This window comes from Colobus angolensis, unplaced genomic scaffold (genome assembly GCF_000951035.1).
Source record: "Colobus angolensis palliatus isolate OR3802 unplaced genomic scaffold, Cang.pa_1.0 Scaffold26, whole genome shotgun sequence".
NCBI lineage: Eukaryota > Metazoa > Chordata > Mammalia > Primates > Cercopithecidae > Colobus > Colobus angolensis.
The window spans coordinates 17,440,923-17,448,193 of NW_012115821.1; the positions used below are offsets into that span (position 1 = coordinate 17,440,923).

Sequence of the window (7,271 nt, forward strand, 5' to 3'; positions counted from 1 at the left end):
GGGATGATAAACGATTCTAACATTTATTCTTGGGCAGATGGAAGCAACTTATCAGTGGCCCTTTCTACCAAATTACTCAACAAATACCACCGAGATGACTTAGCACAGACAGCACAGCAAAAAGAAAAAAATGTTCCCAGGTTCTCCAAGGTAGACCCTGTGAACAAAGAAGTCAGATACATGTTTTGGAGAAACTAGTTATGTAAAGGGTTTCACAATTTTGATAATGAGATTCACAAGTAAGTAACCAGGCACGACCATAGGATTAGGAGAAAGTCAGTATGAAAATCACACAAAAAGCCCCAATACTTAAAAGAAAAACTCCTTTGGAAGGTCACTATCTTGATCCCACAATTAAAGCTGTTCCTAGGAGCAAATTCCCTGCTTTGCTCAGCATGTGGTGTCTAACATGCTGACAGCCCTTTATTTTGCAATGAAATGAAAGGTAATCTGAGCAGCCGGCAGTTCATTTTACAAACATTCATCGGAAATCTGTCACTTTTAGGCTCCAGGTACCCAAATGTGAACACCTGTATAATAACAGTGTCTCTAATGCTTCAAGATGCCGATTATAACTTACCTGTCTGCTGGCAGTCCAGAACTTCCTTTGGAAAAATTCAAGTTTCATCTGAATGCCTACAGCTGGGACAAGTTATAAATAAAACAAGGCATTAGTGATCCCTTTACACAATTATTTAAGGTTATCATCGAAAATTATCCATCATGGCAAGAAGCTGATATAAGCATATAAAATAAAATGTACAGTGAAGCATACAACTAAAACATTTTATCTCTCAGGTAAAGAATTCTCAAGTTTACCTGTACTCATAGAACTCTCGATACAAAACAAACAGCACAGTGTAGATGGCTCTATGGAGACATGTTACTTTGGCGTTTCTAAAATTCATATACTTGCACCCCTGCCCCATCCCCACCCCAACACAACCTGAGAAGAGGAAAGAAAAAAATTCAAAAGATCACTATTACGTCAGTTCCTGTATCAGCTATTACTGTTTGAACTTGCATGTCTAAAATGTGTACTCTGCATGTATTTTTGAGACGTAACATTTGAAAAGCAGTTGTCATGAGGCTGGTATTCAGAAGTGAGTCACTTTACTATAATGTGACTTAGTTTAACTGGCCTCCTAGAGTCCACATCTCAAGGTTCTTCTCTCCCATGGAACTTTGGTAAAATTATGTAATTTTTTCTTTGTCTGTGAAAAGCTTCCTAAAGCAACCGCGAATGCTAGTTCTAGTGACAGAAACAGCCAAAAAGAGAAGAGGTTAAGAATGTGACTTAGAACCTAGGGAAGTGAAATTTAGTGGAACCTCAAAACTATAACATGAGGAAGTTCATCTTATTTTTCTCCACGAAGCCCAAACCACTTGAAAGACTTGAAACCATCTCAGGAGGTAAAATGGAAAAATGGCAAAATGCTCCTCAGATGGTGGGAAAACCTGAGAGGCGTTCGGCAGAATGAGACTACAGGAAATACTGAATTCCCTGGAGCACGTCATTTACCCCAGCGCAGTTTTGCAAACTTTAGTCTGCTGCACACAACCTCCCAATTTTTGCCATATCTGCATACCACCAATACGCTTATCTATTTTTCCACATTTCTTTCTTTTGCTTAAAGACCTACAGTAATTCAACCTAAATAACACTGGAACACCCATCAAAAGAAATACACAATTGTAAGGAAAAAAATCACTTAAATACTCTTAAAATTTTGCGTGCCACTATATTGGACCTCCCATTTGGGTAATCATAGTTGTGCTGGCTTCAGGAACTTGGAGATTATCATAAAGGTCTTGGGCTGTTGTTACCCTGATAACTATCAAGGGCATTTCTATTTCCTAAAGAAATTGTTGAAGGAAGCCCTGAGAGTAAAGGTTAACTGGGTGTGTACCTTGGGAGAGATTTGCCATCTGTGTTTGGACTTAGAATTTCAGACTCTAGGATAAAGACTAGAGCAGTGCATGGCTGTAATGTGCAGAATGTGAAAAGCCTCTGAAATGCACCATGTCGGTGCCCCAGGATCATTCTGCTCTGCCCTTAGTGTCCTTTGTTCTCTGGAACACAACTTCCCCAAGAATGAGGACCTGTTCTTGCTCCCTGCTGGACCCCTGCCCCCAGCAAGATGCTGACTACACAGATGACCCATCAGTATATGCTTGCTTTTTAAAAAAGCTTCCAAGTGATATTATAGTCAGCAGTTAGAGAGAAATATAGAAGAGTAACAGCTGTGTGAATTGTTTGTTTGTTTGTTTGAGACAGAGTCTCACTCTGTTGTCCAGGCTAGGGTGCAGTAGTGTGATCTCAGCTCACCACTGAGAAAATTTTTCTTTGTTTTCATGGAGAAAAATAAGATGAACCTCTGCTTCCTGGATTCAAGTGATTCTCATGACTCAGCCTCCCGAGTAGCTGGGATTACAGGTGTACACCACCACACCTGGCTAATTTTTGTATTTTTTGTAGAGATGAAGTTTCACCATGTTGGCCAGGCTGCTCTCAAACTCCTGACCTCAAGTGATCCACCTGCCTTAACCTCCCAAAGTGCTGGGATTACAGGTGTGAGCCACATTTTCTTTATAGACACTGCTGTTACTTTGTCTAACTGTAAACATTAAAAGGCAAATTGAGTGACAAGATGACTTTCTAAACAGACCTCCCTGTCAATGATCACTTGGATTAAATTATTATTGAGAAGTAGAGTGGAGTGGAGTAAGCCCATTGGAGTTAGGGAGTCAGAGTGCTGGGTTTATGGATAAATCAGGACAGAATTAGCTAGAATCCAGTCTGATCAATTGTTTTATCCATGTCACTTTACAATAAATAATATTCACTTGCCATCTCCATATGGCCTGTCTAATAAAAGGAAACAGGGGAACTATTTTCTCAGCTTTCCCTCACTGTGCTACCCTTTTCTCCCAAATTAAGCCCAACATCTTAGAAGATGTCTATCTGTCACCCTGCCCCAAGGGTGCACTAAGAAGTTGAAGAGCTTGGAGAAATTAGGAGGTCAAACAGACACATGTAAGCACCTACTCCACAAATACCTTTGGCAAAACATCTGGGGATGAGGTTGTTTTAAAAATGCAGCACTAAAGGCTGGGGTGGAGAGCACAGAGGGAAGTTGATGTTTTAAAAAAGGCATCTTCCTGCAACTATTTGGATGGCTCAGTACTACTCAGAGAAGTCTGATTCTTAGTCACAGAGGTGGATCAGGTAGATACCTGAAGTTAAAGCCTAAACCCAGGCCATGGCAATTGGGCAGTCACAGATTGGAAGGGTAGGGTGCCTGGGAGTGACAAATGGCAGTACTAACCTTGCGTACCTGGAAGGGGTACTAGCCTAACGGCTAAGACAGCAGTTTGAGAATCAGAGACTATGACATTTGCTATGGGTGTGACCTCGAACAAAGTCTTTCTAACACTCGGAATCTGCTTTCTGATCTGAAAGATGGAGATAGCAGCAACTATTTCATAACGTTGCTGAGAAGATTAAATGGGAGGGTGCATGTGAAGTACGGAGCATAGTACCTAGTGCATAGTAAGTCCTCCAAGAACACAGGCTTCCATCTGCTCAGCAAATGTTTATTGGTCACCTACGATGTATCATTTTTACAAGTATCCTAATGCTACAACTTCACAGTTTTTCAGAAAGGGAAGTTGTTACATGGTTTATAGCAGGAGGTCCTGGCCATGGGCTGATCTTTGTTGCTTTTTGCCTTTTGTTTGGAAGGATGCCTTTTGTTTGTTTTGATTGGTGAAACAACTCACTTAGAAACCTGGTATTGTCCTGCCTGCCGTCTTCATTTGTGGTGAGAGAGGGTGAGAGAAACACACACACACACTAGGTTCTTGCATCTGAGAGTGGGACCTGAATCTCTGTACCTCAGGCACAGGAAGGTGCCGCTCCTTGCTACTTTTCTCCAGGTCTCATGATCCAATCCCTAATATTTCCATTGTGGAATACGCTTGACACTTATTTCACATCATTTGCTCTATCTTTTCATTAACTAATGATCATATCAAAAACACTGTCTTTTGAAAAAATGTATTGCAGAGGGATCACTTGGGAAAGATGTGCTTGGTAGGGGCCACCTGTCCCCCCTGTCCTCTGTCGCTATTCAAATGATCCTCAAACCCACCCTCTGGTTGAGCTGGGTGGTCCAACATGCAGGCAGGCGACCAGCGGTCCAACATACAGGCAGGTGCCTGGCTGCCTGGAGGCAGCCCTTCTCGTCGCTCTGTCACATAATTCAAGCCAGTTTTCTGATGCCAGAGGAAATGCCTACAAGGCCTCAAAAAGTCTTAGAGATTTTTAAATAGGGGTTATTAGCCTCTATTCTTTTGGAACAAGAAAGGGTAGAGCTGATTTTGATCATGAAGTTTTCGATCCTCTCACTGCCCTCACACCTCTACCAATGCCTCAGTAGGAGACACCTTCTCACCTTCCACCGTCTTTGCCAACTCCTGGTACTCTCATCAGGTGATGAAAAGTGTTGCACAGGTGAGTGGAAGAAGAGACTGAAAGCAGTGAGGAAACACTAGCACCTACAGGTCAGACTGAGATCAGAGGTGAACATGGCCCTCATTCCTCCCTTCTGTTCTGAATGCTAACTGTGTTTTCCTTGACCACAGTGACCCTTTGCCAGTTTGGTGCCTCTACAGTGGTGTTCTCTGCTTGCAAAGCTCTTCTCAGGCTTCAGGAATTGTCTTCAATGTCATCTCCTTCTTCAGTTGACTTAAATGTTACCCCCTCAGAGAAGCCTTCTCTGACTACTGCATGTCGGTTTACTCTGCAGGACTTATCACAATTGCTGATCATATAAGTTTATCTCTCCTGCTAACCAGTAAGCTCCAGGAGAGCAGGGCGTTTTCTGACTTTGCTTCCCGTTGCCTGCCCAGTGCTCAGCCAGGCACCAGGTGCCTAAGAAGGGCTTGGTAAAGATGTCTTGAAGGAAGGAGTGCGTGTGTAAACTGTTGCCTCGATGGCTCGGAAGTTAACATTCACCCTGGGTGAAATGGAGCTCCTTAAAAGTCAGCCCCATAGCCAGGCCCTCCAAGTCACATGGCTCAGGTTCTGACTGGACCAACCAAAGATGCACCTCTACAAGATGGCAGAGCATCTGGCACACTGGCTCCACCTACCAGCCAGGGCACTCCTGCCAAGGCCCAGAGAGCGCACTGATGGGGGAGACAAAGGGGCTGGAGTGGATCTAAGGCTATGCCAGTCTGATAAGCCTGAGGGAGTTGGGCAGGTCATAAGTGCAATGGAGAAGCCAGAAGCACTGAACTTAATGAGCCCCCAAATCTGTTTTTAATGGGGATCTGATCATTCGAGGGCAGTTGGGGGAGAGAAGGAATATGGTCTCATATGCCTAATTAAAAGTTACAAAAAAGAGAATAAAATGGCAAGAGTCTGCTGAAACAATGGAGAGGGGCCTTGGTGAGAAGGCAGGGCTGACTTTTCTATTTAAAACAGTATCAATTGGTTGCCTGGAGCCAAAATTTAAGAGTCAAACAGGACAATGGATGACAGCTTCAAAGTACAAACTCAGGACATTTGAGCATCAGATCAAGTTCAGAAATCAGGGCAACTTCAAGGCTTAATTTTCAAAGCATGTGAACCTTTAAATGACATTTGAATTGGGGTTTATCCCAACGGTTGCTAAAAAGAATATTGTTAGTAGTGAGCAAGAGGTCACAGCCTGTGCTCACTATGCCCAGGGGAAACTGTCACTTGCCTAAAGTGTATATACCATTGCTGTCTGAGGTTTCAAATCCAGCAACCTGAAACCACAACATGGAAGAAAATATCTTCAGAGTTTTTTTTTTTTTTTAATTTATAACCAACATTCATTGAATGCTTATCATTTCCAGGAGCCATACCATGCATTGTTCGTATCTTATCTCTTCATTCTTCACCATTACTCTGTGAGGTGGATATTGCTATTCCCATTGTATAGCTGAGAAAACTGAGGCATGGAAAGATTTGGAAACTTGCCCAAGGTCACTTATTTTATTACTGTCAGACTCACAACTCGAAGCTAGTCAGTGTAAATAGTTTTGCCTTTAACCACCATGTTAGACCACCTGTGAAAGCAGTCATTGAATAATAAACTTATATTAGATATTTCCAACTCTAAGTGGAAATCCATTTCTACTTGTTTTTATATGAGGATGCACTGAGGCAGTGTGGGTTCTGGGAAGATTACTGTCTCTGGCTTTAATTATAAAATTGTTTAACCAACTATCCAACTATCTATCCAATCAACCAACCACCTAACCAACCAACCAATGAGCCAACCAACCATCCAAGCTACTGCCCTAACCATCAGCCACTCGTCCAACCATCTGTACAATCAGCCAACTAACCAACTAACCATCCTCACTCCTCTTACTGTAAAATTGGATTCATAATTATACCCACTGTGCAAGTGAAGAGCTTAACATAGGGCCTCAAGACACTGATCAATCACTATTACTATTGAGTTGTGTTGTTCTTGAGCTGAGCATTCCAGTGAGACGATAAATGTCTCAAAGACATGGGAGAGGCTTGAGGCCTACTTGACTATCCTACGAAAATTATCCCTGAACTTGCTGAAAAGGGTGTGGACCATACAACTTTACAGAGTGTTCTTTCCTAAGGGGAAATTAGTTTTGATCTGATGATCACAAAAACTTGGGCTTCTGCAGAAAACTTTGCTGACTGGCCTTTTTTTTTTTGATACTGTGACTCATACAATGATTATGATTTTCTAACCAGCAGCCAGATCTTCTGGGACCTAGCATTTTGTTTTAACTTCATCCTGGACTTCCTTTTATATTTCCTTACTTGTTTTTCCTTTGTCCACTTTTTTGAAATCTACTTCCTAATCTATGTTTTCTGGGTTGAAATTGTTTGGTTAGGATTTCTTAAGTCCTCATGATAACCAGAAGGAATATAAATACGTGACTATTTATAAGGTCTGGTTTACATATTGACTGCTGTTTCGCTGATGCAGAGAGAGAAAGGCTACCTCAGGAGAAGTGAAAGTGAAAAGGCCACCATGCTTCTGCCTGCTCCATGGGGCAGAGGGTATGGGATGGTATGGTACAAAAACACAAGGCAGATGGAAGCACTTTGGGTAGTGGCACCGTTTCTTCTTCCATTGTGCATGTGTAGGATTAAAATCCCTCCTCCCAAAAGACAGAGAGAGAAAGAAGAGAGGAGAGAAGAGGGCAGGGGAGAAGAGGGGAGGGAAGAGGAAGGGTGGGGAGAG

The 7,271-nt window shown here is 42.4% G+C and overlaps 1 protein-coding gene across 1 annotated transcript in view; it reads right to left on the reverse strand.

The window, feature by feature from the left end:
• Positions 1 to 7,271, reverse strand: part of CACNA2D3 (calcium channel, voltage-dependent, alpha 2/delta subunit 3) — a gene marked incomplete at its 5' end in the record, with an annotated part of 947,927 nt that overhangs the window by 94,430 nt on the left and 846,226 nt on the right. The window lies entirely within an intron of this gene.